The sequence below is a fragment of the Arctopsyche grandis genome, chromosome 9 (genome assembly GCF_051622035.1).
Source record: "Arctopsyche grandis isolate Sample6627 chromosome 9, ASM5162203v2, whole genome shotgun sequence".
Lineage (NCBI taxonomy): Eukaryota > Metazoa > Arthropoda > Insecta > Trichoptera > Hydropsychidae > Arctopsyche > Arctopsyche grandis.
In genome coordinates this window covers 30,086,245-30,098,299 of record NC_135363.1, presented here as the reverse complement: position 1 = coordinate 30,098,299, position 12,055 = coordinate 30,086,245, and the positions used below count along the sequence as shown (strand labels likewise).

At 34.1% G+C, this 12,055-nt stretch overlaps 1 protein-coding gene across 1 annotated transcript in view; it reads left to right on the top strand.

Moving 5' to 3' along the window:
- The first annotated feature begins 1,736 nt into the window (after positions 1–1,736).
- ATPCL (ATP-citrate synthase) overlaps positions 1,737–12,055 on the top strand; it is a 46,418-nt gene continuing 36,099 nt past the window's right edge. Inside the window, exon 1 of the mRNA XM_077437914.1 lies at positions 1,737–1,929. The gene's annotated coding sequence lies outside the window, so the exon portion shown is untranslated. The remainder of the gene's footprint in view (positions 1,930–12,055) is intronic.

Genomic DNA, 12,055 nt, shown 5'->3' with positions numbered 1-12,055 from the left:
AGACCCTTTCGTCGGAGTACGAGACGGTCAACAAACCATCTCATTATATGTATATGAGTATTGTTTTGTTGTTTTTTTTTGAAAATTCAACAAATCATTGACATGTCACACATGCATAAAATTTATTGTTTTACAAAAGCATTCACAAAACTTTCACATATAGAAGGCCCAGATCATATTTTATAAAAATTTAAATTATAGCGAATTTTCATGCCAAAAACCAATAATTAATATACTCAACAAAATAAATGACTTGCACTAATTGAAAAAATTTGAATACGTATGTATGTATGTGTAATGGAAAATAACCAGAAGGGATACGTAGTTACGATACTACACTAGGGCATGGATTTTTTCTTGGTGGCTCCGACGAGAGTGAGTGACAACATTTTCATCGGATCAAAAATTCGATCTCAAGATTTCGACTGATTTTTGAATAATAATATGGCAACCCCGAGGTACTGACCGTAAAACCATCGGTTGGCCAGTGTTGGGCCGGTAAGCATTTACTTCCTTCCCGGATGTCAAAATAAATAGTTGTGCATTACCAACACAATCATCTCACTCGCCCCTACCCCCATAATAACATGAATTTTTTTTACATATAAAGGTCTGTTCATACTTTTCAGCACTGCACGACTCGGTTTCAAATATGTCATTTTATTACATTTCTATTCATATCTACCTACACGTCGCGGTCACGTCACGTTTACAGCAATTTGGCCGAGTGCAAGGCAAAATCGGCTTACTTATACATTACAGGCCATGACGATACGGCGCAATATTGCTTACGTCGTATTGTCGAGTACTTGCAATATGAATGCATACACGTGCATTCGTAGCTATGCGTCAGAATACAAGTCAGTAAAAATGTTTCGACGTTTATCGAACGAAAAATTATGTATAATCGCGCTGTTGTTGGAAGAAGAAGCTCAAGAAGGCAATAAAAAAGCACGGAGGCGTTTTGATGTGCATCCCATATTAAAAAATAGAAAAACCGAAGGAGAGTTTTGGACACTGTATAAGGAGCTTGTGGATGATGGACAAAAATTTGTAAATATTTTCGTAAAAGATTTAAATTTTTTTTAAATATTTGTGCCAAAACCATGTCGAAAGATTGAACAGCTGTCAAATGTCACTATCGATAATTGGTCCAAAACAGCAAAGCGGCAGACTCGTGGCACGTAATTCGCGTGTATATTTCCACGATGGCCAAAAAAAACGGATACGATACGTTGACGGATGTTGCTGTAAGGTATGAACAGGAAATGTCGGGTACTGCTGTAAGCCTGCCGTAGCGTAAACGTGACGGTTGGTATGAATACACCCATACAAAATGTACCGAAGAATACTTTTCGTACGGCTGGATACCTGCTGAAGTCGGTACGTGCTGACTAGGTATGAACAGACCTTTAATCTTAGTTTTTATATTTTAAAAATCAGCTCTATGTACTAAAATTATTTTAACAATCGGCTCCATCGATCAGGTGCAATCTCATAGCAACACATCACTGAAAGTATTGAAATTCATCTTCATTTTGACAACAATGTCTAAAAGTTTATACGCTAAAATTTAATAGTATTCTCTGAAATTAAACACGAAAATACTATAATTGAAAAAGCAGATGCTGAAAATATTGCGTGTAACTTTGAGTCTTAGAAATGATTTTTATCGATGGAGCACCGGCGCGTTGAAACAATAACAGAAATTTGGCATGGTCGACAAAATCGGATTTAGGTTATGCGCCAGCGAACGACGAACGACGAACGTCGAGTGATCGCGTACGGCGTATGGCGGCCGTGACGTGCGTTCTATTGCCGGTCGCTCTCTCACTGTTTCCTGTCAAGTGTTGCGTTTGTGGCCGTTCGTTCGTGACTCGTGACTTCTGACCACTGGCCACCGACAGCCGACCGTTGATCGCTGAACAGGTGAGATTCGAGGATTACTTCGACAGCGAAAGCGAAAGCGAAATGTATCGGCCATCGCATCGGCAAATGTTCAGCTGACCGACCCAACCCGCCTACTTTCATTGCGACGATCGTTTCGACGAAGATCTCACTCCACTCCACTCTGCGCTATTCGTTTGCCGCGAAATTTTCGCAACGGAAACGCCTGTCTTGCCATCTATTTTAATATTTGTCAGTGTTTCGATTCTTTATGTTCCCAGTTTTAGGTTAGGATTCTTCGATTTGACAGGTGCGAGTTGCCTGTGACAGATTGTTTGGTTTTAACGCGATTCATTTCGACCATGCTCGCATTGCGCAAACTTTGATTTTTCTATTTTGTACAGATTCTATTATTTATAACTTCTGCATAAATGCAAATATTTATCACACGCTAATTTCGTCATCGTTCCACACAAAATGGGAGGAAAAAAATATGCTTCTTTGGAGTGATGAAATATGTTGTAAATTATTAATGAAAGCATTTATCTATATTTACATACACATACTAATGTATATAGCAAACTTTTTTTTCTCCGAATCGAAGTTTATTATATGTACATACATAGCAGTAGTACGTGTACAGAAAAATATTTAAACTTGAATTTAAATCATGTTTTTACAGTAAAACTTTGTCATTTTAGATATTATTGCACACCCTCAATATATCTTTTTACAAATACAATATTCTTATTGTTTGTGTGGTATACAAATCTACTGTTTTTAATTTTGTATTATCAAGTTTCCTTAAAAATTTTCATTTATTCTACTTGCATCTGCCTAAGAATTGTTATGCAATTCGATTCAATATTAAGAAAATAAATCAAAAATGTATTTAATAGACGGATTTGATCATTTTTATACGTATAATTATATGCAACTTATAAATGAGTTCAAACAAATCGGAATAAATCAAACTTTATTTTGTGCAATGTTTAAATATAACATATAATTGAGTAATTAAGAGGGATGTATACCTGAAACCTTAATTTCGTTGCCGTTCCTTTCTTCGATATATATATATATATATATATATATATATATATATTTATTTATATATATTGAGTGAATGTACATATACATATATTGAGTGAATGCGACAATATATATATATATATATATATATATATATATATATATATATATTTATTTATTTATTTATTTATTTATTTGGAAAATTTACAGTTTATTAAGTTACATAGATTGATAGTAAAAAAAATATAATTATGTTAAGTAAACCATTAATAATTTTCACATATAGGTAAAAAAAAGAAAAGCTCAAACATTTAAAATAAGAAAAGAGTAGGAAAATAAAGCACATGGAAATAAGGAACATGGAAAGTACACAGAATAAAATATAGCAATGTAATAAAAATAAGATAAATTGTAAAACGTAAATAGAAATTGGCAATTGATGAGTACGTAGTGATAGACGTGTAGATATCCAGAAGCATAAATATCAGCAGTTATGTGTATATGAATATAAATATACACATACATACTTGCATCCATAGAAGCGATACGGAATTACCGAGCAAACCATCACTCGTGATACCAATTGAGTTAAAATAAAATTAATAAAGCGAATTATATAGTTTTTTGGCAAGTATTTGTTCATAATATAATAATAAACAATGACAATTGACAATAGAATTGAAAATAAAGTGCGTTTAGAAATATAAGAAAGAACCAATAATTAATAATGAAAACAAAAACCATAATATATGGGCAGAATTGATAGAGTGCGTAAAGATAGACGTATAAGCCTACATGCGTAGGTAAGCATACACATATGTATACAAATGATCATGCATCAATAATTATAAACAAAGATATAGAACTATTGTTCAAATAATAATCATTGATGGTAGTAAATGAATCTGAACATATATTAACAAAGTGAAATATGGAATTAACCAGTTTATATTCTTTAACAATAATATTAATATTAAGACAATAATCAATAATAGAAGTGAAACTATAGTTATAAATAGAGCAAAAAGTATGGAAGAAATTACAGTAAAAAATGTAATTGCATGTACAAGTATATGTAATTATAAATGAAGATATAGAATCAATTATCAAACAACAATTATTGATGATAGCAATTGAATTGAAATAAGTATTAGTAAAATAAAATATGGAATTAGTTAGTGTATATTCTTTGATAATAATATTTATATTCAAATAATTATTATTAATAAAAGTGAAAATATAGTAAAAAATATGGTGGAAAATACAGTAAAAAATAAAGTAAGAAATGTAGATATAAAATATAGAGAAGAGAATAACAGGATCGGTAAATATAATTATCACATAAAAGAGAAGGTAAGAAAAATATAAATAAAAAATTAGAATTGATTGCTTATTCATTGAAAAAATATTTATATAATCTTTTTTAGGTCGTCCAAAGTCTTTATGTGTAGAATCTTTGAAGTGGAGTTTTTTCTTAAAAGTATGTTTGAATTTCTTACCCAGACGTATTGAAACCCCTTATCTTTAGCATAGGATTTTGTTTTGGTCAAAAGTTGTTTATTGGCAATGGTTAATTGATCATTTATGTAGATTTTGGTATTATCAACACCAACACCTATATCATTAACTGTGAGATTCTTGTGTTTACGGGTAGTCGCAACAAAGTCTTCTTTAATATATCTATTGATGAAGCTCACTACAAGTAGTTTATCCGAAGTGCGGGTGGGAACTCTTGTGATATAATTAATTTCTGATTTTGGAATATTACAATTTACAGTTTTGGAGATCGAGTCAAAAATATTAAAGACGTTTTCATTATTTTTACAAGGGATTCCTTTTATTTCAACATTGTTGAGCCTTAATCTCTGTTCATTGCTTGCGATTTTATTTTGTAATACATCAACAATATTCTGAAGTGACTCAATGTCTTTCACTTTATCCTCTACTGCACTTATCCTACTTTCGGCCTCAATAATCTTTGAACTGTTAAATTCACATGTTGCTTTGAGGTCGCTAATATCAGTTTTTATCGTTTTTATGTCCTCTGCAAGCGACGGCAGGCATGATATGTTACGTTTGATATCAAGGATCTCCTTAAGTAGTGTACCCAATGACGGCGAAGGTGACTCGGTCAAAGACTGAGGACTTTGTGGATTACGGCATCGTGGACACTTCCATGTAGCCCTTTTAGTAGCTCCCAATCTATTGTAGCCGCCTTCAGTAATTTTGGCACAATTAAAATCGTAATGCCTCTTACAATTAGCACATTGAACACCATTAGAAAATTGCGTTTCACAAGATGCACAACACTGCATGATTGCCAAATTGAATTGAACTAAAGGTTGACAATCTATGAAATTCACTGTGCGAACGAGAATGTATGGACTACCCACTTGAAACTTGAATTTATATTTTTTGTAATTATTATGCGTATATTGAGTATATTTTATAAGTACGAATTAAAAATAGCACAACAGGAACAAACTTTGTTGACAGATTTTTTTTTTTTTTTTTTTTAAGACCGTTTAGGTACTTTAATTAAATATTATTTATGGAAGAGCTAATAACGGTGCGAATGCGTCATCGATCGACAACGAACGACGGCGAACTGATATATATATATATATATATATATATATATATATATATATATATATATATATATATATATATATATATATATATATATATCAATATATATATTGAGTGAATGCGACAGTTGCGCTTCGACCAGATAATACCTATTTTAATTAGACAAAATCGAGGTTTCGTATTCTCCAGTTTTCTCCTCCGAAACTGGTCCAATTTAAAAAAAAATTTCACCATCGGTATGAGAAAGATATTTTTTATGTTTGTGTGCTCGTATATTTTTTAAAAATCAACCATTAAATAAGCACGCTGGACTCTTTTAGTGGGTGTAAAAAAGAGGCGCTTTTATAGATGTTTGGCGGCTCCTAGCTCCTATAAAAAATAACTAATCAAAAAATAAAACCACAGAAACATGCCTATGGTGGATATCCATAGCATATTAAAATATAATTTCTTAAGTGCCATAATTGAGGAAGGGAGAAGTGTAATACGTTTGTATGGACAAGGCGCTGGTGTTCAGCCCTCTTAAGACCTCTTTCATTTATGAAGTTGATGACTTTAATTACAACTGACATTACTTTGGAAAATGTTTTTAAGCTTTGCTTCGCACATATGTAGAACTTGCTGATGAATTATACAATGAAATCCTTCTCTAGTGCCATAATCGAGGAAGGGAGAAGTGTAATAACCAGAAGTGTGAGGCTTTTATTTAAATTATTTTCAAAGTTAACATTGAAAAGTTCGAAATTGCATCATCATTACACAAACTGGTGCCGCTCTTTGGTCGAGTGTGTTTTTTACGTCATCGACTAGCAGGTGTGGGGATTTGTGTTTGACATCAGATGAGATTAAAGTTCAATTTCGACTCCTCTTCATTATGATTCCGTTTAAAATTAATCTTTCGTTTTATTTTCATTATATGTATACCTCACTATATATAGATATTTTTAAATAATACATTCCACTACCTGATTTATTCTACATTCACTCGGTAGGACGATTGAAAGTTGTATTATCAGAGCACCGCTGGACAGGACCAGTTTGCCGTTTCTTATACAACCTTGATTTTATTTTAAGTAATCAAACAAGACTGTTTACCTCGTTGTATTATTATCATTGATATTTTTCCTGTGTAATAATCACTGACGTATATGTTATTCAAATGCAGCAAACACCTTCTTGACTTGTATGACCCTTTTGCATCCGTATCTTGATGTCATTCAGCAGTATTGGCCGAAGACGTCATCTCCCCGGAGTTCACACGTGTTCGCATCCGATGACCTGAGATTTCGTAACGTGTCGTGCGTGACGAAAATCATGCTTTTTATTAGTGTAAATGTAATTTTTTTTCCACGCTGCGTTCATACTTGTTTACTGAAAGTATTTTTTTAATTTTTTTAAGTTAATATGTTGGAAGAAAATATGGTTATCTCGCGTTGTGAGAAGACTATGTGTCATCATCTTTCGATTGCTTACATTTGTCAATCAATCATTGTAATTTTATGTTTTTTTTCGTTTTATGGTATCTCTTAATATGCAACGATACGTATGTATTGTAATTATGATTCGTAAGTAATACTTTTGTTTTTAAGCAATTTCATGATAAATTTATGTATAGATTATGTTATTGCACAATTTGAGTTTTATGTTAGTGAGTTTTTTATTACAATTACACGACAGTGGTTCTCAAAAAAAAAAATCATTAGTTAGTTGCATATAATATTATCACTGATTGAAAGTTTCTCTAATCTTTTATTTTAATTTTTAGACTATCTGCCTTTATCTACTTGCATTCTTTTTGACCTTCATGTACATTTTATTTAACTTTTGATTTATTTTTTTAATTCCAAGCATACGTTTTTTCATACTTGGCGTTCAACGTCCAATCCCAAATATTTGTTTTTATTCGAGGTTGTTATATGCAAAAAAAAAAAATCAAAATTGTCTTGAATATGTTTCTTTATTTTCTACAAAAGGCTTACAAAATTCAATACAACAAAATCACTTCTGTAAGACTACACGACAACCTTCTCGACTTATCGATTGTAGTCAGCAATTTTCAAAAATAAATCAACCAACTTTAGTTTGATCATTTATTTTTGGAGGTATCTTCTATTTGATATCATATATATACATATATCTAAAAATATATTAAGTAATATGTTGTGCCTTTTAAACCACCTGCTAGTTTGTAGCTACAAGTCTACAAGCGCTAGATCGTCACGATGAATTGTCCAACTTATTTGCGAATCCCAATTAAGGATTGAGAAACAATTTTAATATTATTCTACATTCATAACAGAGTTGTACGTGGCGCGTGTTTTTCTTTTTTTTAGATAGTTTTGCACATGTAAAAAATGGGTTTGGTGCATCCGCTCTAAAATCGCCAGATTAACAGAACGGCAGCTTTAAACGTAATTCTCGTTTTCTCGAATGATAGATTGCACATCAGATGACGAGTAACCTTTCGATGTGCACAGATGCAATTATTAAAATTGAGTTGGATCTTTCTGGCGAGTTTAATAAGGCAAGATTCGGAACTTATCGAATCTTGCCTTATTAAACTCGCCTGAAAGATCCAACTCAATTTTAATAATTACCATTTTAATAATTGCATCTGTGCACATCGAAAGGTTACCCGTCATCTGATGTGCAATCTATCATTCGAGAAGACTAGAATTGCATTTAAAGCAGCCGTCCGTTAATCTGTCGTTCAATTTGTCTGGCGATTTTAGAGCGGATGCACCGCATCCGTAAAAAACGCTAGCACGCTTAATCTATACTGTCGCGATACAGGGCAAAACTCACCCTTGGGCGTATTTTCGGTGATATTTTATCCTTGTAATGACATTGGTTTGACAATGATCGATAATTTGATTCCCATATTTGAAGAAATACATATAGGATAAACTTCGAAACGTCAAAATAATAAGATCGTACGAATTAATACTACCCAACACTGCAAGGCAATAGCCCGGCACAGCAGTATACGAAAAATATTACTTCTATTCATACTATACAGTAGCGCACGTTCAGACAAGTTTTGGCCGAGTGCAAGGCAAAATCGGCTTACATATACATCACAGAGCGCGATGATACGGCGCAATTTTGCTTGCGTTGTATCGTCAAGTCAATATTGTCACAATATGACGTTTTTGAAAATTTTCATATGCGCACTTTATTAGTACGCGTGCACTAGCTACTATGACGTCACGCCGCGAGTGAATACTTCCACAGTGGCCAAAAAAAACATTTTGCTTGATACTGTAACGTAGAGATTAGGTGAGTGGCGCTCGTGGACCGATGGTTTACTAGCGCATATCACCTGATCTCTCGTTCCCGCCAAAATGGCCTCTACGAATAAATGAGCCGTATGCAACGGCCAATGGGATCTTCCGACTCATCGACCAATAGTTGTTGAGCCCAAACATGTATAAATATGGGGCGCTCTCGAATTGGAAACCATTTCCGACCTGGAGCGCCGACAAGAGCAGACGAATAAACGACTTCTACAACTTCCTGCGTCTTTCTCTCCGATCCTGGAAGCCACGCAACATTACGTTACGGCGACATGCACTGCTGTAATAATATGAACATATTTTGTCGGCTACTGCTGTTACGTCTACACACATTACGAAACGGTTCGGTGATTACTGGTCACAAATTACTCGTCACAAAGTCACTAAAATCTATATAACGGAACATCTGGCAGCCGAAAAGTCCATCATACTAACGATAACTATCATAGTAACGAGAACTTGAGTGCCAAATATTGTGTATTCGCGATTTTCATGGCAAAAATTGTCTTTGTGACCATCCCAATGTGACGAATAGTCCAATTACCTACGAAACATATGAATGTTTCCATAAATAATGTACCAGTTGCTGGTCTGTGCTGTGTCAGTATGAATAGACCTTCAATAATGTCATGAAGATACGCCCATCACAGTTGGAAACTACGAACACGCCCATTACTATCAACCATCATTAAAAATTCGAATACTCTGTATTTGTACAATTCGAAATATCGATATTCTATATTTTGAGAATGACATGTATAATTATGGAGTAGTATAATAATAATAAATATACGGATGCTCTGTTGAGTTATTTATTATGGATTAATGTAATACATATGTAATATAAGCTTTTTTTATAAATCAAGTTAGTAATATTGATTTTATCGTAAATTAAGCGGTTTATTATCTTTGTGGCATAATTATTGTTTCTAAATCGAGGTGGTTTTTTTTTTTATTATTTTCATCGAACGATTCGCCTTTATCGGTTCGTTATCTCTAGGGTCGTTATACTACTACCTTGTTGGTTCTTTGTGACCTAGTACACATATGGGTCGAGACCCTTAACCCTCGATATATGTATGTATGTAGAAGCAACCGATAGGGTCACCTTGCAATTGACACGTTCACCCTTCAGCGATGACCTGATCGAGGAAATGGACGATTATCTCAGTAATCATCCCTTATCACGAAAATCCAATATACCCCCCATCATTATTAAACTTTTTTATTACAAGGTTTTACTAAGTTTCACCCCGCCAATCAGTCTGACGAACTTCCTACATATTCTTCCGATCGCTTTGAAACTTTGCCATTTTGCGAGGTTTGGCCGCCGATAGAGATTTCAATTCCTTCCGCTAGTTCGATGGTGAAATATAATCGTAATAAACACGTTTAAGAATTCAAAAATTTTGGAGACGGTGGCAGCTAACCCTTTGCCACTAGCCTGTAGCCTTATATGTTTGACTTTTCGCCCCCCCCCACTCGTTTTGTCAGATTTTAATTGTTTAAACACCTGTAACTTCATCTTTTATACACTATATCTTATAAAATTTGCATTATAGGCTCTCATATCTCTCATATACATATATTATATATAATATATATTGTTCCGTAGGGGTGGGTGGAGGATCCAACTAAAAGGCCAACAGTCGTTTCACAGCATTTATTGATGATTAAGGAGATACACGCAGTGTCACTGCTAAGTCCAGAATGACCTGAGATCGCTTACGTACCGCCTTATAAGGGGTAGATCTCTCAGGACGTCTAATCTGTTTACCTACTGTATAGTCACGTATTCGGATATGTATTCCCACGGTATGAGAAGTGCAATCATTGTTTCATGCACTTAGCTTGTCGCTAATCCTTAAAACCCACTTATACCAGTCGCACGGTATGCATTTAGTTAATCCGTTAACAGATATCCGTTACAGATAATCTTTGAACGGTCACATAGTCTCTGGGATTCTATTCGCTTAATCCGCGGCGTACGTTACAATATTTTACTTCACTAATAGTTTATATTAAAGTAAACAATCATTCTATGTATAAATATTAATGTCTGCTTGTTTGTCCACTATGTAAACCGACAGTTTATAGCATTTTGTATACGACATCGTTCTTATCTCACGGAGGAGTATTTTTTTATATTTTCTCCCCTCGATAAGTCTAAGATATTTACAATTATTGGTCACTAATACGGTTCCAATGTATACGTGCAGGTCTCTGTTTATGTGATAGATGCGTTCCACGGGATGCTGCATAAAATAAATACTTGACTTAAGTAGAAAAAAAGTAGGGATGCGTTCCATATTTTTTAAGAAAAAGTAGGGATGTGATTTAACGTGCTGGTCATTTAAGGTTTGGAAAGGAGGCGGATATCGTTCAGGAATGCTAAATCTAGCCTGATTTGGGCCGTATTGTACTGATCGCGGCCCGAGTTTGAACAAAACAAGGCCGGTTGGGCTTAACCTTTTCAACACCGACACGGACACGATTTCGTATGTAGCGTATGTAAATAACTAAAAAAACGACGCAAAGACTAGCGAAATCATACAGGAAGTCGTCGATGTTACGAAACACTCACCGACCAAAGCAGACAATCGGTTTCTTTGAAAAGTTCGACAACTTTTAGAGGAAAAAATTTTTGCATGAAACAAATAATAAGAGTTGCGCATGTGCACCTTTTTTGGTTATCCTCCATTTTCTATTTCCATATCATCTCAAGATTACACTTCTGTCGTGCGTGGCTCACCCACGTTTTTATAATACGCCATCGTTATATGAAATATCTCATTGTACTCTAGCTTAGACCATTGTCTCTTAACTTTCACCTGCTCTTAAAAAATTTAGCAATTAATTTAGTATATTATAACATACTAGTAACTAGGTGCACGCATTCGTGCACTTGATAAAAAGTCATTTCTGTTTAAACAAACTGCGCTTTTTCGTCGTAACGTCTGTACGAACAATCAGTGTGATGTCAGTTGACAGAGTGCCTTAATCGAAAGTCTTTACGAACAGTAAATAATCTTTTTTATATGTAGCAGCATAGATTAGTGGTTAGCATGTATTGCTTTAAACCGAGTGATCACAGGTTCAATCCCGCTGGTGCCGCTGGCCAGACTTTGAATATGTGACTCCAGGTCGATCGTTTCCTATCAGAGTTTGCCAATTTATCTGATTTTCATTTGGATCGATTCCAACAAATTGGCAACCTTGACCTATTTCGCATTGGGGTTTACCTGTTA